Source organism: Poromitra crassiceps (assembly GCF_964638095.1).
Source record: "Poromitra crassiceps genome assembly, chromosome: 13".
NCBI classification, from domain to species: Eukaryota; Metazoa; Chordata; class Actinopteri; order Beryciformes; family Melamphaidae; genus Poromitra; species Poromitra crassiceps.
In genome coordinates this window covers 8,120,338-8,143,383 of record NC_139644.1, presented here as the reverse complement: position 1 = coordinate 8,143,383, position 23,046 = coordinate 8,120,338, and the positions used below count along the sequence as shown (strand labels likewise).

General features: G+C 45.4%; 1 protein-coding gene across 1 annotated transcript in view; it reads right to left on the bottom strand.

Annotated features, from left to right (window-relative positions):
• The window catches only part of LOC310788108 (junction plakoglobin-like), a gene marked incomplete at its 3' end in the record, with an annotated part of 171,731 nt that overhangs the window by 56,419 nt on the left and 92,266 nt on the right, over nucleotides 1-23,046 (bottom strand). The gene's annotated exons all lie outside the window — the stretch shown is intronic.

Genomic DNA, 23,046 nt, shown 5'->3' with positions numbered 1-23,046 from the left:
ATCCAGTGTGTGTCCACTGTTTTGAATGCTGTTTATGACCACCCAGTGTGTGTCCACTGTTTTGAATGCTGTTTATGACCACCCAGTGTGTGTCCACTGTTTTGAATGCTGTTTATGACCACCCAGTGTGTGTCCACTGTTTTGAATGCTGTTTATGACCATCCAGTGTGTGTCCACTGTTTTGAATGCTGTTTATGACCATCCAGTGTGTGTCCACTGTTTTGAATGCTGTTTGTGACCACCCAGTATGTGGTTACAGATGCACCCACCTTCATTTGGCGGCTGATCGTCGACAGGTCCCTGACAGGGCCAATCCAGATCCAAAGATAAAACAGAAACCTAACTTAATATACTGAAACTTAACTGAACTTAAACCAATTCAAACTTAACTCTTAATAAACCATATAGCGTAGATGCCCTTATTTTATCTAAAGCTATGTGCCTCATAGTGTAACAAAGTTCAGTGCTTTGGTAGGCCTATGGCGATCAGCTGGGAGCATCATGCAGGGTAGGAAATAAACTTTTTTTAAATTGGGGCTATTTTTGCCCCTGTGAAAAATATTTCGGGGGCATTTTGGATCATTTCCAGGGCAATTTTATCAAATGTTGGGAGATACCTTAGTTGCACCTATGTAGCATGACAGACCAATCAATGACTCTTATCCAAGCATATTTTATTTCTAAAAATTCATAAACAATCACAGTTAAAGATCCCCATTTCCTATCTCAACAACACTGTTGATTGTCTGGCATGTTATTAAGTTATTAATGTACTTGGCAAAAACATGAGTGAACTAGCTGGCCAGCTAGCTCGTGCTGCCTGTCACTGAGGTAAATAACACTAGTAGGAGGAGGAGGGGCGGGGGTTGTACGGATGCCTAGTTGGCCATTTTCAAGTCACGCTTTGCAAACACAGAATAATGTTAAAATACAGAAAGTATTAAACTATTTTATGGGAGCATTTAAAAGCCCCCGTCACCCCAATTCCAAGGGCAATTCTAGATTTTTTAGGGGCCTTTTTCCCCGGAGCCCCCCGCTAATTTCCTACCCTGTCGTCAAGTCAAGGTCGCTGTCACTGTACATGGAAGTAGGAGTGGTTTTCTCCAGGCTCTTCAAAGTGCATCGGTGCTGCAACATGTGCAAATCTGCCATCCATAGACTTTGCATTGACAGCCTCTACTTGCTCTCTATAGTCCGAAGATGACATCAGGTGTGTGCGTGTGCGTGTGCGTGTGCGTGTGCGTGTGTGTTTGTGTGTGTGTGTGTGTTTGTGTGTGTGTGTGTGTGTGTGCGCGCGCGTGCGTGCGTGTGTGTTAATTCAGTCACTGTTGACAGGATTTACAGACAGTCACTGACTGGCCCGAGGGGGAGACGTGCTGATTGGCTGGTTCATCTGTTTGTCCGTCACACGCAGTAGGCCTGACACTGCTGATGGGATTTTGATGAGACTCGGGGAAACTGTGTTACGACGTTTTCAACAGTGCACTGACCGGCCCAAGAGGGGGTGCTACAGTTCAACATTGCACTGACTGGCGCTACAGTTCCAGGTCAAAACAAGGTGACACGCTTGTCACTGATTGGAAGAAATTGTGTCTTTTAAATGTCCATGTTGCACTTCAAGCACCATCTCCAGAGGAGAATATGACTTTAAACATGTCCTTAACTCATTCAGGGCCAGTTTAGGACTGCCAATATTTAGCACAGGCCAAAGATTTTCATAATTGTTGGTCATCTTTCAAGACCCACAGTAAATTATCTATTAGCACCAGAGTGATTTGCAATACCTCAAAATGAAGATGTACGTCTCTGGGTTCACCAGGAAAAAAAAAGTTAGCTTTTAGCATGTTCTGTACTCTACTTATATCCATTTATATACACCCTGTTTTCACCCAAAATGTCTCTCTCTCAGATGACAAACAGGAGCAAATGCAATTTCTGTAAAATATACATTCTCAAGCAGAACTCGCTCTCAATTCTTTTATTTTGAACTGTATTGACATCAGACATGTAAATACTATTCGTTATGACACAAATGAAAAAAAAAAAAAATATATATATATATATATATACACATGAAGTGCTTTTTTTTTACATTCAACAATACTGCAGTGTGAGTGAGTGTGCAGACAGACACACAGACAGACAGACAGAGAGACAGACAGACAGACACACCGACAGACAGACAGACAGACAGACAGACAGACAGACAGACAGACAGACAGACAGACACACACACACACACACACAGACACACACACACACGATCCCCCTTCGTTGCGTGATTTCTAACCCCACATAGGATAAGCAATAACCACGCCCTGTGGCGCCGGGATTGGCCAGGAGCAACACTGGAGCAGAGACACTACACTGGAGGGCACGCAGTCCAGCGATTTCATGAAGCTCTTGAGAACGGGCAGCGGGCTTCTGCCTGCGTGCCTAGCTGTTCGTGTGCTGCTCGTCCATGTCTCCCCCTGTCATATTCTTCCTGCTATCGTTGCCGTTTTCCCCTCGGCTATTCAACACGTCCTCACCGCCCTCTGATCACTGCTGATCGATCATTTCCTCATTCCTCCGATGATCAAACGCATCTGTGGATTACTTTCTCCGGTTTTCTCCGGCTGGCACACAGGAAGGCTGGCACACAGAAAAGCGACCAGCTCCTGCAGCGCGCGAGGGGCGTTTCAATGGGGTTTCTCCTGTCTGCACAAGGCAAGCTCCTTATCCATTTTCTGATATTCCTCCTGCTCAATTTCAAAACAACAGCTGCGGTATGTGTTTGTTCACGTGTTGTCTTAGATGATAGGGACCTGATACCATGTGACAGGCTGGGGAAGTGTTTTAACTACGCCCTGCACTAATAAAAACAAAAACACGTCAAACACGTCATTGGCCCTCTGGGCTATTCCTGATAAGACGTCAAAGACGTCATTGGCCCTGAATGAGTTAAAAGTGTTTTTTTTTTTTTCAAATTCTGCATTTCAAAACAAATATTTGTTCCTCAAAGAAGCCAGAAACACACTCCTCGTTCACTTGATGACTCAATGGATTCTCACATCCAACTCTGCATTTTTCGATGCTACGAGATAGCCAGCAACTTGTGTTCTGGGTTATGGTTAGAGATAGAAACAAACTACGGGGACTTTATTGCTGTCGTTACTACAGCCGTGTGGATCAATTGGAACGATACAGGTAACGCTAACGGCGGCTAGCTTCCTATAAACGCTGCTCTTACATAGGCTGTCACTTAACTCATTCACCGCCAATGACGTCTTTGACGTGTTATCAGAAATAGCCCTCCCCGCCAATGACGTGTTTGACGTGTTTTTGTTTTTATTGGTGCAGCGCCTGCAGCAAACACTTGCCCAGCCTGTGACACAGACACAGGTCCCTGCCTTCAAAGGGTAGCCGACAGCACGCGATCAAACACATACCGCAGCTGTTGTTTTGAAATTGAGCAAGAGGAAAAGCAGAGAACGGGTAACGCTTCCTTGTGCAGACAGGAGAAACGCCATTGAAACGCCCTCGGCGCGCTGCACGAGCTGGAGTCGCCTTCCTCTGTGCCAGCCAGGAGAAAACGGGAGAAAGTAATCAAGAGATGTGTTTGATCATCGGAGGAATGAGGAAATGATCGATCAGTTTGCGAGGGCGGTGAGGACGTGTTGAATAGCCGAGGGGAAAACGGGAACGATCAAATAGCAGAGTTGATATGACAGGGAGACATGGACGAGGACGGGTGTACCAGAACAAATCAAAAATAAACACAGGAACAGCTAGGCAGCAGCGGGCAGAAGGCACTCACAGCAGCCCGCTGTCCTTCTCAAGAGCTCTTCAGTTGGTTCATGAAATCGCTGGGCTGCGTGCCCTCCAGTGTTGCTCCTGGCCAATCCCAGCGCCACAGGGCGTGGTTATTGCTTATCCTATGTTGGGTTAGAAATCTAAAAGGGGGATTGTGTGTGTGTGTGTGTGTGTGTGTGTGTGTGTCTGTCTGTCTGTCTGTCTGTCTGTCTGTCTGTCTGTCTGTCGGTGTGTCTGTCTGTCTGTCTGTCTGTCTGTCTGTCTGCACACTCACACCGAGTAAACTGTATTGTTGAATGTAAAAAAAAAAGCACTCCATGTGTGTATATATATATATATATATATATTTTTTTTTTGTCATTTGTGTCCTAACGAATAATATTTACATGTCTGATGTCAATACAGTTCAAAATAAAAGAATTGAGAGTGAGTTATGCCTGAGATTGTGCCCTTTTACAAAAATGCTTTTTTCTCCCTTTTCTCTTCCCAGACAGGCTTTTTTGGTGAACATGGGGTGTATAAAAAGGGTTATAAGTAGAGTACAGAACATGCTAAAAGCTAACTTTCTTTTTGGGGGTGAAAGTAGAGACTTAGATCTTCATTTCGAGGTATTGGACATCACTGTAGTCCTAGTACAGAATTTACTGTGGGTCTTGAAAGATGACCAAACATTATGGAAATACTTGGCCTGTGCCAAAAATGCCAGTCAGATATTGGCAGTGAATGAGTTAAGAGCTGCTGCATTATGTCGAGAACATGGCGGCGGTGGGCGTGCCCGTACGTGAGTGACGTCAATCGAATAAGGTCTATAGAAGTCTGTAAGGACTGCAGTACCCTGCATGTTCTGTAGGACTGCAGTACCCTGCATGTTCTGTAGGACTGCAGTACCCTGCATGTTCTGTAGGACTGCAATACCCTGCATGTTCTGTAGGACTGTAGTACAGCATGTTCTGTAGGACTGCAGTACCCTGCATGTTCTGTAGGACTGTAGTACAGCATGTTCTGTAGGACTGCAGTACCCTGCATGTTCTGTAGGACTGTAGTACAGCATGTTCTGTAGGACTGCAATACCCTGCATGTTCTGTAGGACTGCAGTACAGCATGTTCTGTAGGACTGCAATACCCTGCATGTTCTGTAGGACTGCAGTACAGCATGTTCTGTAGGACTGCAGTACCCTGCATGTTCTGTAGGACTGCAGTACAGCATGTTCTGTAGTACTGCAATACCCTGCATGTTCTGTAGGACTGCAGTACAGCATGTTCTGTAGGACTGCAGTACCCTGCATGTTCTGTAGGACTGCAGTACAGCATGTTCTGTAGGACTGCAGTACCCTGCATGTTCTGTAGGACTGTAGTACAGCATGTTCTGTAGGACTGCAGTACCCTGCATGTTCTGTAGGACTGCAGTACAGCATGTTCTGTAGGACTGCAATACAGCATGTTCTGTAGGACTGCAGTACCCTGCATGTTCTGTAGGACTGCAGTACCCTACATGTTCTGTAGGACTGCAGTACAGCATGTTCTGTAGGACTGCAATACAGCATGTTCTGTAGGACTGCAGTACAGCATGTTCTGTAGGACTGCAGTACAGCATGTTCTGTAGGACTGTAGTACAGCATGTTCTGTAGGACTGCAATACAGCATGTTCTGTAGGACTGCAGTACCCTGCATGTTCTGTAGGACTGCAGTACCCTACATGTTCTGTAGGACTGTAGTACAGCATGTTCTGTAGGACTGCAATACCCTGCATGTTCTGTAGGACTGCAGTACCCTGCATGTTCTGTAGGACTGTAGTACAGCATGTTCTGTAGGACTGCAATACAGCATGTTCTGTAGGACTGCAGTACCCTGCATGTTCTGTAGGACTGCAGTACCCTACATGTTCTGTAGGACTGCAGTACAGCATGTTCTGTAGGACTGCAATACAGCATGTTCTGTAGGACTGCAGTACAGCATGTTCTGTAGGACTGCAGTACAGCATGTTCTGTAGGACTGTAGTACAGCATGTTCTGTAGGACTGCAATACAGCATGTTCTGTAGGACTGCAGTACCCTGCATGTTCTGTAGGACTGCAGTACCCTACATGTTCTGTAGGACTGTAGTACAGCATGTTCTGTAGGACTGCAATACCCTGCATGTTCTGTAGGACTGCAGTACCCTGCATGTTCTGTAGGACTGTAGTACAGCATGTTCTGTAGGACTGCAATACAGCATGTTCTGTAGGACTGTAGTACAGCATGTTCTGTAGGACTGCAGTACCCTGCATGTTCTGTAGGACTGCAGTACCCTGCATGTTCTGTAGGACTGCAGTACCCTGCATGTTCTGTAGGACTGCAATACCCTGCATGTTCTGTAGGACTGTAGTACAGCATGTTCTGTAGGACTGCAATACCCTGCATGTTCTGTAGGACTGCAATACCCTGCATGTTCTGTAGGACTGCAGTACCCTGCATGTTCTGTAGGACTGCAGTACAGCATGTTCTGTAGGACTGCAGTACAGCATGTTCTGTAGGACTGCAGTACAGCATGTTCTGTAGGACTGCAGTACCCTGCATGTTCTGTAGGACTGCAGTACAGCATGTTCTGTAGGACTGCAGTACCCTGCATGTTCTGTAGGACTGTAGTACCCTGCATGTTCTGTAGGACTGCAGTACAGCATGTTCTGTAGGACTGCAGTACAGCATGTTCTGTAGGACTGCAGTACCCTGCATGTTCTGTAGGACTGCAGTACAGCATGTTCTGTAGGACTGCAGTACCCTGCATGTTCTGTAGGACTGCAGTACCCTGCATGTTCTGTAGGACTGCAATACCCTGCATGTTCTGTAGGACTGCAATACCCTGCATGTTCTGTAGGACTGCAGTACCCTGCATGTTCTGTAGTACTGCAATACCCTGCATGTTCTGTAGGACTGCAGTACCCTGCATGTTCTGTAGGACTGCAGTACCCTGCATGTTCTGTAGGACTGCAGTACAGCATGTTCTGTAGGACTGCAATACAGCATGTTCTGTAGGACTGCAATACCCTGCATGTTCTGTAGGACTGTAGTACCCTGCATGTTCTGTAGGACTGCAATACCCTGCATGTTCTGTAGGACTGCAGTACAGCATGTTCTGTAGGACTGCAGTACCCTGCATGTTCTGTAGGACTGCAGTACAGCATGTTCTGTAGGACTGCAATACCCTGCATGTTCTGTAGGACTGCAATACCCTGCATGTCTGTTAGGACTGCAGTACAGCATGTTCTGTAGGACTGCAGTACAGCATGTTCTGTAGGACTGCAATACCCTGCATGTTCTGTAGGACTGCAGTACCCTGCATGTTCTGTAGGACTGCAATACCCTGCATGTTCTGTAGGACTGCAGTACCCTGCATGTTCTGTAGGACTGCAGTACAGCATGTTCTGTAGGACTGCAGTACAGCATGTTCTGTAGGACTGCAGTACCCTGCATGTTCTGTAGGACTGCAGTACAGCATGTTCTGTAGGACTGCAATACCCTGCATGTTCTGTAGGACTGCAGTACCCAGCATGTTCTGTAGGACTGCAGTACAGCATGTTCTGTAGGACTGCAGTACAGCATGTTCTGTAGGACTGCAATACCCTGCATGTCTGTTAGGACTGCAGTACCCTGCATGTTCTGTAGGACTGCAGTACAGCATGTTCTGTAGGACTGCAGTACCCTGCATGTTCTGTAGGACTGCAGTACAGCATGTTCTGTAGGACTGCAATACCCTGCATGTTCTGTAGGACTGCAGTACAGCATGTTCTGTAGGACTGCAGTACCCTGCATGTTCTGTAGGACTGCAGTACCCTGCATGTTCTGTAGGACTGCAATACCCTGCATGTCTGTTAGGACTGCAGTACAGCATGTTCTGTAGGACTGCAGTACCCTGCATGTTCTGTAGGACTGCAGTACCCTGCATGTCTGTTAGGACTGCAGTACCCTGCATGTTCTGTAGGACTGCAATACCCTGCATGTCTGTTAGGACTGCAGTGCCCTGCATGTTCTGTAGGACTGCAATACCCTGCATGTCTGTTAGGACTGCAGTGCCCTGCATGTTCTGTAGGACTGCACTACCCTGCATGTCTGTTAGGACTGCAGTACAGCATGTTCTGTAGGACTGCAGTACCCTGCATGTTCTGTAGGACTGCAGTACCCTGCATGTCTGTTAGGACTGCAGTACCCTGCATGTTCTGTAGGACTGCAGTACCCTGCATGTCTGTTAGGACTGCAGTACCCTGCATGTTCTGTAGGACTGCAGTACCCTGCATGTCTGTTAGGACTGCAGTACCCTGCATGTCTGTTAGGACTGCAGTACAGCATGTTCTGTAGGACTGCAGTACCCTGCATGTTCTGTAGGACTGCAGTACCCTGCATGTTCTGTAGGACTGCAGTACAGCATGTTCTGTAGGACTGCAGTGCCCTGCATGTTCTGTAGGACTGCAGTACCCTGCATGTCTGTTAGGACTGCAGTACCCTGCATGTTGAAAAATGACTAAAAAGGGTTATCCACTACATTAAAAAGAGACGCCACGTCGTCCTGACCAATCATCAGTAATTGATGAGTTGGATGATTAAGGCTGAGCGTTTTTAAACAGTACAGTATTTGAACACGTCCAATGCAGAACAATATGCATTTAATGATGAAGTTAAAAAAGCGTAGTAAAGTTTGACTAGATGAAGAAGTGGGTTTATTCGCCCACCATGCTGTTGAAAGCAGAATACATTTGTAATATATCCAGGTGTACGGGGGAGGAGGTGAAGGAGCTCAGTGTTATTTCTCGTTCAGCCTCGGGTGCTGTCATTAAAGACACTTTGTGCCATGCTTGAAGAGGCATAATTGCCTGAGAGATGATTTAATAATAATCTCAGAGTTGATGACAGACCGGTGAATCCAAACTCATTAGCATAGCCTCAGGGAGCCATGTTCCTCTTGTCACCTCCGACAAGAAAGGTGAGCTTTTAAGGGGCATGTAGAACTCTCTGCAGTACCTGTTCTGGAGACACTGCTTGAGGCTTTGAGGAAGACAGACATGCAGGATTTGCACATAGAAGATGGGGGGAGAAGCAACAAAGTGATTCTGAAACTCAAAACAACTCATTGCATGAGTTGTCTGAGATGATCTATTGCTCTTACTTCACCTGTGGATGAAGTTGAGGCTTAGGGTTCCTCGATGAATGTCGAAGAAAAAGCACAAACTCTCTCACAAAACTACGTGAAATGAACACGACCTCAACACTGATGTGTGTGTGTGTGTGTGTGTGTGCCCCTCATCACCACCACCACCACCGAGGTGCCCTTGTGTGTGTGTGTGTGTGTGTGTGTGTGTGTGTGTGTGTGTGCCCCTCATCACCACCACCACCGAGGTGCCCTTGAGCAAGGCCCTTAACCCCAACTGCTCCAGTGAAGCTGATCAGTGGCCAGCAGATCAGACTGTGATTGATTGAGGAAGGGCCACTCACCAACACTGAACACAGACAAGAATGATCAACAACCAATCAATCAATCATTTTCATTCACAGTAGCACATAATGCCGTGTTACGCGCTTGTGGTCATTTCACATACTGTATTGTGAGATCAGGCTCACTTGTGTTTGGGGGGTTTCTAGCCTCTGCTCCGGTCCTCATTGATCTCCTTTTACATTGAGCCATTCTTCAAGTGTGGCTGTGTAACAAAGCTGTGGGGTATAGTTACAGTATAGTATAGTAACGTGTCAGAGCCACTGCTACAAGTTACTGTGAGCGTAGTTACAGTATAGTAACGTGTCAGAGCCACTGCTACAAGTTACTGTGAGCGTAGTTACAGTATAGTGACGTGTCAGAGCCACTGCTACAAGTTACTGTGAGCGTAGTTACAGTATAGTATAGTAACGTGTCAGAGCCACTGCTACAAGTTACTGTGAGCGTAGTTACAGTATAGTAACGTGTCAGAGCCACTGCTACAAGTTACTGTGAGCGTAGTTACGATATAGTAACATGTCAGAGCCACTGCTACAAGTTACTGTGAGCGTAGTTACAGTATAGTGACATGTCAGAGCCACTGCTACAAGTTACTGTGAGCGTAGTTACAGTATAGTAACGTGTCAGAGCCACTGCTACAAGTTACTGTGAGCATAGTTACAGTATAGTAACGTGTCAGAGCCACTGCTACAAGTTACTGTGAGCGTAGTTACAGTATAGTAACATGTCAGAGCCACTGCTACAAGTTACTGTGAGCGTACTTACAGTATAGTAATGTGTCAGAGCCACTGCTACAAGTTACTGTGAGCGTAGTTACAGTATAGTAACGTGTCAGAGCCACTGCTACAAGTTACTGTGAGCATAGGTACAGTATAGTATAGTAACGTGTCAGAGCCACTGCTACAAGTTACTGTGAGCGTAGTTACAGTATAGTATAGTAACGTGTCAGAGCCACTGCTACAAGTTACTGTGAGCGTAGTTACAGTATAGTAACGTGTCAGAGCCACTGCTACAAGTTACTGTGAGCATAGGTACAGTATAGTATAGTAACGTGTCAGAGCCACTGCTACAAGTTACTGTGAGCATAGTTACAGTATAGTATAGTAACGTGTCAGAGCCACTGCTACAAGTTACTGTGAGCGTAGTTACAGTATATTAACGTGTCAGAGCCACTGCTACAAGTTACTGTGAGCGTAGTTACAGTATAGTGACGTGTCAGAGCCACTGCTACAAGTTACTGTGAGCGTAGTTACAGTATAGTATAGTAACGTGTCAGAGCCACTGCTACAAGTTACTGTGAGCGTAGTTACAGTATAGTAACGTGTCAGAGCCACTGCTACAAGTTACTGTGAGCGTAGTTACGATATAGTAACATGTCAGAGCCACTGCTACAAGTTACTGTGAGCGTAGTTACAGTATAGTGACATGTCAGAGCCACTGCTACAAGTTACTGTGAGCGTAGTTACAGTATAGTAACGTGTCAAAGCCACTGCTACAAGTTACTGTGAGCATAGTTACAGTATAGTAACGTGTCAGAGCCACTGCTACAAGTTACTGTGAGCGTAGTTACAGTATAGTAACATGTCAGAGCCACTGCTACAAGTTACTGTGAGCGTACTTACAGTATAGTAACGTGTCAGAGCCACTGCTACAAGTTACTGTGAGCGTAGTTACAGTATAGTAACGTGTCAGAGCCACTGCTACAAGTTACTGTGAGCATAGGTACAGTATAGTATAGTAACGTGTCAGAGCCACTGCTACAAGTTACTGTGAGCGTAGTTACAGTATAGTATAGTAACGTGTCAGAGCCACTGCTACAAGTTACTGTGAGCGTAGTTACAGTATAGTAACGTGTCAGAGCCACTGCTACAAGTTATTGTGAGCATAGGTACAGTATAGTATAGTAACGTGTCAGAGCCACTGCTACAAGTTACTGTGAGCATAGTTACAGTATAGTATAGTAACGTGTCAGAGCCACTGCTACAAGTTACTGTGAGCGTAGTTACAGTATAGTAACGTGTCAGAGCCACTGCTACAAGTTACCGTGAGCGTAGTTACAGTATAGTAACGTGTCAGAGCCACTGCTACAAGTTACTGTGAGCGTAGTTACAGTATAGTATAGTAACGTGTCAGAGCCACTGCTACAAGTTACTGTGAGCATAGTTACAGTATAGTATAGTAACGTGTCAGAGCCACTGCTACAAGTTACTGTGAGCGTAGTTACAGTATAGTAACGTGTCAGAGCCACTGCTACAAGTTACCGTGAGCGTAGTTACAGTATAGTAACGTGTCAGAGCCACTGCTACAAGTTACTGTGAGCGTAGTTACAGTATAGTAACGTGTCAGAGCCACTGCTACAAGTTACTGTGAGCGTAGTTACAGTATAGTGACGTGTCAGAGCCACTGCTACAAGTTACTGTGAGCGTAGTTACAGTATAGTAACGTGTCAGAGCCACTGCTACAAGTTACTGTGAGCATAGTTACAGTATAGTAACGTGTCAGAGCCACTGCTACAAGTTACTGTGAGCGTAGTTACAGTATAGTAACGTGTCAGAGCCACTGCTACAAGTTACTGTGAGCGTAGTTACAGTATAGTAACCTGTCAGAGCCACTGCTACAAGTTACTGTGAGCGTAGTTACAGTATAGTAACGTGTCAGAGCCACTGCTACAAGTTACTGTGAGCATAGTTACAGTATAGTAACGTGTCAGAGCCACTGCTACAAGTTACTGTGAGCGTAGTTACAGTATAGTAATGTGTCAGAGCCACTGCTACAAGTTACTGTGAGCATAGTTACAGTGTAGTAACGTGTCAGAGCCACTGCTACAAGTTACTGTGAGCGTAGTTATAGTATAGTAACGTGTCAGAGCCACTGCTACAAGTTACTGTGAGCGTAGTTACAGTGTAGTAACGTGTCAGAGCCACTGCTACAAGTTACTGTGAGCGTAGTTACAGTATAGTAACATGTCAGAGCCACTGCTACAAGTTACTGTGAGCATAGTTACAGTATAGTAATGTGTCAGAGCCACTGCTACAAGTTACTGTGAGTGTAGTTACAGTATAGTGACGTGTCAGAGCCACTGCTACAAGTTACTGTGAGCGTAGTTACAGTATAGTGACGTGTCAGAGCCACTGCTACAAGTTACTGTGAGCATAGTTACAGTGTAGTAACATGTCAGAGCCACTGCTACAAGTTACTGTGAGCGTAGTTACAGTATAGTAACGTGTCAGAGCCACTGCTACAAGTTACTGTGAGCGTAGAAGAGGAAAGACTTTGAGTCAAGGGGGCCTGTGTTCCAGACAACCCGGGGACACAAGTCTGCACTTTCTGCCTCGGAGAGCAGCCGCTTCGAGGCGGAACGGGGCCATTTCCAGCGAGAGCAGAAGGAGGACAGTGTAAGTGCGAGTCCAGGCAGAGCAGGAGAGGTAATTTGAGGTAATTGAACGGTAATTGAGTTCCATTAAGAAGCGCTGCTGTGACTAAATGAGGACACATTTCACGTTTGAAGAAGTGGACAAATTGATCCGAGTTCCCAAACGAGTGTAGAGATAAAGTGGAATGCGCCGCAGTTGGGTTCTTCTCAATCTTTGCCAGAAGGATCGGTGGGATTATCTACGATCAAATGAGCTTCCCCCTCTCACTGTTGGATCAGAAGTACCTGTGGATGAGCCAACATGGCGGGTTCTGTTGGACCTGGAGGACACAGCTGAGCTTGTTGTATTCCCCCGTCCAGACAGACGGGACGATTCGCTTTGCTTCCCAGACACTTTCTAATCAGTGTTGTTCCCCCGGGGAGAGGCTTACTAGAGGACATCATTTTCCCCAGTGCTATCTGAAACTGATAGCCTACAAGCTGTCGGTGCCCTCGTGTCACTGTGCGCTGTGTTGTGAGAGTGGTCTCATACTGTAGAAGTACTGTGTTGTGAGAGTGGTCTCATACTGTATTAAGTACTAGCCCAAACTAGGAGAAATAAAACCATACATACGTACAGTATAATACAAGTTCAGTGAGATCTTCTCTCACAGGTCAGACGTACCGCAGCTTTTGAGAGATTCTGCCCTCTCTGTTTAGCATCAGTTAAATGGTTGTATATCATCTAAATCAGTGGTTGCCAACCTGGGGGTTGAAAGGAAGTATTATATTTACTCCACATGCACGGCTAAATTCAGGTGATCATGTTTTCATCTGTACCTTTTACATGTACAGTATGTTTTACATGTACAGTATGTTTTACATGTACACTATGTTTTACATGTACAGTATGTTTTACACGTACAGTATGTTTTACATGTACAGTATGTTTTACATGTTTACATGTACAGTATGTTTTACATGTACAGTATGTTTTACATGTACAGTATGTTTTACATGTTTACATGTACAGTATGTTTTACATGTACAGTATGTTTTACATGTTTACATGTACAGTATGTTTTACATGTACAGTATGTTTTACATGTTTACATGTACAGTATGTTTTACATGTACAGTATGTTTTACATGTACAGTATGTTTTACATGTTTACATGTACAGTATGTTTTACATGTACAGTATGTTTTACATGTTTACATGTACAGTATGTTTTACATGTACAGTATGTTTTACATGTACAGTATGTTTTACATGTTTACATGTACAGTATGTTTTACATGTACAGTATGTTTTACATGTTTTACATGTACAGTATGTTTTACATGTACAGTATGTTTTACATGTACAGTATGTTTTACATGTTTACATGTACAGTATGTTTTACATGTACAGTATGTTTTACATGTACAGTATGTTTTACATGTTTACATGTACAGTATGTTTTACATGTTTACATGTACAGTATGTTTTACATGTACAGTATGTTTTACATGTACAGTATGTTTTACATGTTTACATGTACAGTATGTTTTACATGTACAGTATGTTTTACATGTTTACATGTACAGTATGTTTTACATGTACAGTATGTTTTACATGTTTACATGTACAGTATGTTTTACATGTTTACATGTACAGTATGTTTTACATGTACAGTATGTTTTACATGTTTACATGTACAGTATGTTTTACATGTACAGTATGTTTTACATGTACAGTATGTTTTACATGTACAGTATGTTTGACTTTAACAGCGTTACAAGTGCACTCCTCTTATAGTGATCACCTTGGGTCGAATTGATCACTATAAGCGGATGATCATTATAACCGATGTTTTTTCTCATGCAGATTAACATCTAATTGACATTTGTATTATGTATTACATGACTAGAGTACATATAAAGTAAAGGAATGTTATTGACTTTAGAAATCCTTTCTGTTGTTGTTGTTGTGATGTCACGCTCCTTTCTGTTATTGTTGTGATGTCACACTGATTCATCCTGATGTCACACTGATTCATCCTATTGTGCGAGAGACATTTGGGATTTGGGGGGATTTCACTTTGCATTAGCAGGATGCCGACATGAAGGACAGGGACACAGTGACATGAAGGACAGGGACACAGTGACATGAAGGACAGGGACACAGTGACATGAAGGACAGGGACACAGGGACATGAAGGACAGGGACACAATGACATGAAGGACAGGGACACAATGACATGAAGGACAGGGACACAGTGACATGAAGGACAGGGACACAGTGACATGAAGGACAGGGACACAGGGACATGAAGGACAGGGACACAATGACATGAAGGACAGGGACACAGTGACATGAAGGACAGGGACACAGTGACATGAAGGACAGGGACACAGGGACATGAAGGACAGGGACACAATGACATGAAGGACAGGGACACAGTGACATGAAGGACAGGGACACAGTGACATGAAGGACAGGGACACAGTGACATGAAGGACAGGGACACAGTGACATGAAGGACAGGGACACAGTGACATGAAGGACAGAGACACAGTGACATGAAGGACAGGGACACAGTGACATGAAGGACAGGGACACAGGGACATGAAGGACAGGGACACAGTGACATGAAGGACAGAGACACAGTGACATGAAGGACAGGGACACAGTGACATGAAGGACAGGGACACAGTGACATGAAGGACAGGGACACAGGGACATGAAGGACAGGGACACAGTGACATGAAGGACAGGGACACAGGGACATGAAGGACAGGGACACAGTGACATGAAGGACAGGGACACAGGGACATGAAGGACATGGACACAGTGACATGAAGGACAGGGACACAGGGACATGAAGGACAGGGACACAGTGACATGAAGGACAGGGACACAGTGACATGAAGGACAGGGACACAGTGACATGAAGGACAGAGACACAGTGACATGAAGGACATGGACACAGTGACATGAAGGACAGGGACACAGGGACATGAAGGACAGGGACACAGTGACATGAAGGACATGGACACAGTGACATGAAGGACAGGGACACAGTGACATGAAGGACATGAAGGACAGGGACACAGTGACATGAAGGACATGAAGGACAGGGACACAGTGACATGAAGGACATGAAGGACAGAGACACAGTGGGGGTGATTTACATTCTCGTCCCGCTCACAGTGACTTTGACATTCAGTAATGTTGACAGCTTCATAGCTGCTGTGACACACGGCTCCTTTCAGCGTGTGGACGAGTGACTGAGTGACTCATCGGACGCAGGGTTTCACCCTCTGAATGTCCAATAAGTCCCTTTGCAAAGAGCAGGCAGAGCATGGCTGAACACACGGGACAATGAAGCCTTCAAGAGGCAGGGAAGTGTGCTCAGCTGCACAGCCCTCCACCCAGACAGCCTGCACACATGACCTGTCAGTAATGTTGCCTGTTCTGTAAGTGAGCCATTATTGTAGGGTTAGGTTTAGGGTTCAATTCCCAGCTTGTACAAAGGATATTTCTATGATGTATTAAAACATGTACATTTCTAGTGACACTTCTTATGCTTAATTAACCATAACATTGTTGGGCATTCAAGTAAAGTAAAGTAAAGTAAAGTAAAGTAAAGTAAAGTAAAGTAAAGTAAAGTAAAGTAAAGTAAAGTAAAGTAACTAATGATGTAAGGGATTACAATTTCCAAAACAGTAATTATATTACAGTTACTAATCCAAGTAACTTTGAGTTACTGCATTACTTTCTCCAGTGCTGGCACAGCGCTAAACTGAAGTGTGGAGATAGGCCTGGCTCTGTGAGACTGCTGCGTTGGCAGAACACAATTCGTTTTTTGTCCTAGGCAGGCAAATACATAAAAAATCATGCAGTTTGACTGGTTGTTGACTGGATTCAGTTCTAAAAAGAACTGGCTAAACAAGTTATTACGTCACTTCTTCATAAGGGGGCGTAGCAAACTAATAGTAAAGTAACAAGCAATGTAACTAATTACTTTTGATACCAAGTAATCAATAAAGTAATTGTATTACTTTTTAAAGGAGTAATCAGTAATAAGTAACTAATTACATTTCCTGAGTAACTTGTCCAACACTGACCCCTAACTATGACCAAACCTTAAAGGGGGACTAACCCCCCAGATATGTAACAAAACGGTGATTTGAAAAAACCTATGGAAAAAAACAAGAAATGACGTATCCTCTTGTCTATACTATACTCTTTGGCTGTGCTCAGCTCAGGATTTTTTTCCGTAAATCGACGCCATTACAGTTTGCCCACCACCTCGAAAATAATTTATATGAGAGCTGCAATATCTTTATAAATATCAACAACTAGCCAACGCTGGTGGCCTGTATGTTGTTGCTCAAAATGGTTGAAAGTTATATCAATTTGGCCATTCAGTGGCGAACTAGAAATTTAATTATTTTTCTCCCATGTATGTGTGTGGCAGCTTGTGTAACTTACGTTAAAAGAGACTAGTGATGCGAGAGCACAACACAATAGTGAGGACAAACGCCCCGCTCTCACGCTCATGTAATCACAATGCGAGATTTTTCCACGTCATTCCCTCGTCCAACTTGACATAGACCGCGCCATGAAATCCGTTTTTAATTTTCATTTGGGGGCTTTTCGTGATTCTTGTTACTGCACCTCTGATTTTCCCCCTCGGGCGCAGCGCAGGGCAGTGTATGTGACAGTCAGACCTCCATGCTCCGCCCCACCTCATGAGGACTTCCCCGGAAAAGTCACCAGGCACGCTGCTGACCCGAATGCCGGCTGTGTTTCGGCTTGGTTTTGTGTGATTCTGGCATCGTCTGACGTAAATAGATCAATAAGGTGTTTTCGGGTTGTCCTTGGGCTGCAAACTCATTTAAAGTATGCAAATCAAAGTTGTTTCTGACAAGAATAATGTCACGTTACTCCGGGACTGCTCAACCCCATGACAGAGCCACTCTCCCCGGCTTGGCAGAGTGAAGAGCTCCGCCCGCGCGTAAGATAATAATGTAATGACACATTCAGCGATAAACTGTCTACAATGAAGACATGTGTCAAATATGACAACGTGGTGTTCAGTATTTTAAGAGCACAGGGTTTTTTTCATTTCCTGAAAAGTTGGCGTTTTGGAGATAAGTGGCTTTCATTGCACAGTGACGATATTATAGTAGCCGATGTGTTTAGGGCAGCTTTGTCACGTTGTCACGTCGTAGTATAGCGTTATATTTTACATGCGCGCTAAACTGCGATGAGATTTGTTTGCGGAAATGACGGCGGGGATGAAAGTCGCTCAGGGAGGCTCACTTGGTGCAGGGGCTCGGAGCTGATGATGTTGCTGCAAACACACAATAACCCCTCCCTCCCTCCAATAGGCTTGGAGTTGTGAGGAGCCGGGAAAGGGTACAGGGGGAGTAGGGGAGTAACTATCTTGAAATCCCATAGTCTTTGGGGACAACGTGACGTCAGGCTGTACCAAATCTCCCATTCATTTGAGGGCAAAAAAAAAGCAGTGTTCCACCCATAGAGTAGCCTGGGTAAACCCAGCCTCCATGTGACCTGCTCTCAGACCTGCTCTCAGTCACTACAGTGACTGAGAGCATGGTAAGCCTGAGAGCAGGTCACGTGGGGGATGGGTTTAAATGGTAAATGGTAAATGGTCTGCATTTATATAGCGCTTTTATCCAAAGCGCTTTACAATTAGTAGATAGTCTACATTCACCCATGCATACACCGATGGCGGCAGGCTGCCACGCAGGGTGCCTACACACCATTGGGAGCAAGGAGGGTTAAGTGTCTTGCCCAAGGACACAACGACAGCAGCTGCGAGGGAGCGGGGATCGAACCGCCAACCCTTGCGTCATTGGCCGACCCGCTCTACCTCCTGAGGGCGGCTTTAGCCTGGGTTTACCCAGGCTACCCATAGAGGGCACTTATGCCAGTTATGCTGCTGAAAAATGATACAAATGGTAGAATGCCAACAGTTTGATCTCAAATGTGGAAATTTTGACCAGCATTCTTCACACACCACCCCCAAAGTCATATATATTGTTTAAAAGCTGAAAAAAAGTGTTTTGGGGGTTAGTTACACTTTAAGCAAGAAGGTGGAGGATGGACGAGGAGTTTCACTTGAATGCCAGAGACCAGAGTTCAATTCCCAGCTTGTATCAAGTCAAATCAACATTTTGTAGCAAAAGTGTTTTTCTTATTTAACCGACCAAAGTCTTTCAAACCTGAAGCAATTTATTTGAGCCTTAAGGTCCTTACACATCGGGAGCGTTTTTTTCGTGCGATTAATTCGCACGGCAATAATATTTTCCGAACCTATATCAGTCAATGCAACCGTGCATACCAACGGCGAAGTTTCGCTGAGCGTTATTGCAGTGTTTATTTTTTCGAACCGCGGTCGATTTTTCAGAAATTCGCTTCCGACGTGTACATATCTGTGGCTGTGATTGACAGGTGGGTCAAAACTCGCATCGCAATTTTCGTGCCGTATATTCGCATCGCTCTTGATGTGTAAGGACCTTTAGTTATGTTTCAGCCTTCAGCTGAAAATGTCATCTCCAATCTGTGCTGTCGTCACGGAGATGTGTGGTGTTGAAGTGGAGAAATAGAAGTTTGTAACATGAAAGTGAAGTGAAGGAGGGCGAGGAACAGGTGTTGGACATGGTGATTTGAGCAGGTGTGATGCTGTTAGCCTGGATGCTGCTGCTGCTGCTGTTCTGTTTGAAGGAGTCATTTGAGGGAACACATTCACACATTTCAGCTCGTTCCAGCCTGTCCATGCAGATCAGTGAGGAACTTAGCAGAGGAAGCGCAGTCCAAAGTGTGACCAATCTGCCTCTAAGCTAATAGAGGAGAAGCTGCAGGTCTGAAGATCAAATGCATTCATAATGACATGCTTGTTCAGGTGTGAACAGGAGATCAGCTTGGTATGCACCAGGCTAACCGACGCGCCCCGCGCTTTCTCTCTGCATCAGCAGCCCTCTGAATCCATTTTGGCTTTACAGGGAGTCTCATCTTAAGTCGTTAGGGGAAACTTATTGATGCGTGGGAGCAGATTTGAGGCAATCGATGAGAATGTGCAAATAAAAATACTGATTATAATTAAACAGACATGAAAAAAATACTAATAATAATGGGCATATGTTTTTTTATATAAAATAAAACATGAATATTTATTCAAAATCAATAAAAAGTGACCCCCCCCCCCAAAATAAAAATAAAAATAAATAAATAAATAAGTCGCACCAGGATTACATTTTACAACATGAATTGCTGACAATGTGCTATAACACTGAGTCTGAGAAATGGGTGAGAGACAGAGAGACAGAGAGAGAGAGATAGAGATAGAGAGAGAGAGAGAGAGAGAGGGAGAGAGAGAGAGAGAGAGAGAGAGGGAGAGAGAGAGAGAGAGAGAGAGAGGAGAGAGACAGAGAGAGAGAGAGAGAGAGAGAGAGAGGGGGAGAGAGACAGAGAGAGAGAGAGAGAGAGAGAGGGAGGGAGAGAGAGACAGAGAAAGCCTCTGGGCAAAGTAAAAAATATAGTAAAGTGAGGGTCAAGATTAGGCCATGTAGCGTGTGTGTGTGTGTGTGTGTGTGTGTGTGTGTGTGTGCGTGTGCGTGCACTGCAAGCATGCGTGCACATACAGTATGAAGTGTGTGCGTATTGAAGTGTGTGATGATTGTGTGTGTGTGTGTGTGTGTGCGTGTGTGTGTGTGTGTGTGTGTGTGTGTGTGTGTGTGTGTGTGCGTGTGTGTTGACAGTGCCAGTGAGTCATCCAGTCATGTGTCAAAAGTTTGACTGGGTCAGTGTTGATGATTTTCTGCCCTTCTGCACCGAAGACAGACAGATCCAGGAGAGAGAGATAGAGAGAGAGAGACAGAGAGCCACAGAGTGAGAGAGAGAGAGATAGAGAGAGAGAGACAGAGAGCCACAGAGTGAGAGAGAGAGAGAGAGACACACACACACAGAGCCACGAGAGAGAGAGAGATAGAGAGAGAGAAACAGAGAGCCACAGAGTGAGAGAGAGAGAGACACACTCACAGAGCCACAAGAGAGAGAGAGAGAGAGAGAGAGAGAGAGAAGGCGTTATTTATAGAGCACTTATCAAAAGGGAGTAGGCCTACACCAAGTACCTTACAGTTCAATCACAAGTACAGACAGATGCTGTACATATGGTGCCATACAGATCACATTATTGATCGGTTTATTATGACAGATGATCAATGTGTTTGGGATCTCTCTGCTCTGTGACTCTAAAGTGCCTTTTAAACATGAAGTCTGGATCATGTCAGGCTAGAGAGAGCAGGATATTTTCAGGTTTTACCTTTTTAAACATGAGGGGTCTTTGTTTAGAAACAACTGGATATGAGCCATTTTTTCTGCTAGTGGGCGGGGGGGGGGTGTGGCGGTAGCATGTATCGATAACAAGAAATGTGATAGGAAACAGCTTTAGCGAATTTGTAATCAAACTCCATTCAAAAACATGCCGTTTTAACATTCCTGGCATTGTGCCAAAAATGAGGCAGTCAAAATAGTGGTCGCACCGTTGTCAATCACTGTGGGTGATTTATTTTACAAGTGGCATTCAAGTCATATCTGACTAGTTTTAAATGTATTTCTCTCCACAAAAGTTAGGCTAGGCCTAGCCTATATGTCTCGATATAGGCTATCAGTCAGTCAGCTCCTATCCTCTCCGCAGTGTGGACGCACAGTCACACAACACTGCCTGCCTCAAATGGCTGCCTCACACACGTTTTCACACGTTAGCGACAAATCTGGAGACTTCAAAAACATGCCGTTTTAATGGAATCCATTCCAACAACGAGGGGTGGCAATGTGCCAAAAATGAGCGCGATTGATTTGATTGATTGATCACTAGGCCTATGTCTCACTTTTTCTGACATGGATCAGCAGCACAGCAGTAAGCTGTCTCCTCTCCTCGCTGTGATGCACGGACCTGCCTGCCTGCATAGCCGAAGCGCGTTGGGATCCCTAGCTCTACCAAACAATTCAAAGCCGTTTACAGCACTTGAGGAAACCGTGAGTTTGCTTGTTTAATTCGTTGATATAAGCGATTGCCTGAACGATTAATTAATTAATAAACTAGTGAATGTGAAGTGAAGTGAAGTGAGTCACGAAGAGCCACACCCGCCCACTCAGACGGATCTGCGGATAATGACCTGCCACTGTTTAACAGCAGCTGCGCTTGCGTGGAAGCGGATCTTACACCGGCGGCCGAGGTGAATAAAGATACGGACTCGCGGCAGTGCGCGTATAGGCCGGCTAATTGTTGTTTAACATGCAGGCCAACCGGCTAGGAGCAGGTTATAATACGGATTCCACTGCATGTTAAGAAGTGGCTTAACTGTCGAGCTGCCTCCCTCCTCTCTATGGAGAATACAGCATATTACATACAAACCTGTACATGAGGCACCACCTGTCCACCAGGCCACCCAGAACTTCATTTCAGAGTCTACGTGCACCTGGTGCTTCTATGCAGCTCCTATCTGGCACAGTTCCCTGACTACAGAGCAGGCTAACAGACTGGAACGCAGGCAGAAACTGTCTTATAAAATCACACTTGTCCAGAGGTACTCATGCAGGGTAGCCAGAGACTCTCTGCACGCTCTATCATCAGAGAGACGCACTCAGCTGTGTCTTTGGCTTTGCCAGAAGTTCAACTTCAGAGAGACAGTAGATACCCTCACAGGAGGCCACAGGTCATCAGACAGGGGATACCCCCCTCACAGGAGCTCACAGGTCATCAGACAGGGGATACCCCCCTCACAGGAGCTCACAGGTCATCAGACAGGGGATACCCCCCTCACAGGAGCTCACAGGTCATCAGACAGGGGATACCCCCCCTCACAGGAGCTCACAGGTCATCAGACAGGGGATACCCCCCTCACAGGAGGCCACAGGTAATCAGACAGGGGATACCCCCCTCACAGGAGCTCACAGGTCATCAGACAGGGGATACCCCCCTCACAGGAGCTCACAGGTCATCAGACAGGGGATACCCCCCACACAGGAGCTCACAGGTCATCAGACAGGGGATACCCCCCTCACAGCAGCTCACAGGTCATCAGACAGGGGATACCCCCCTCACAGGAGCTCACAGGTCATCAGACAGGGGATACCCCCCTCACAGGAGCTCACAGGTCATCAGACAGAGGATACCCCCCTCACAGGAGCTCACAGGTCATCAGACAGGGGATACCCCCCCTCACAGGAGCTCACAGGTCATCAGACAGGGGATACCCCCCTCACAGGAGCTCACAGGTCATCAGACAGGGGATACCCCCCACACAGGAGCTCACATGTCATCAGACAGGGGACACCCCCCTCACAGGAGCTCACAGGTCATCAGACAGGGGATACCCCCCTCACAGGAGCTCACAGGTCATCAGACAGGGGATACCCC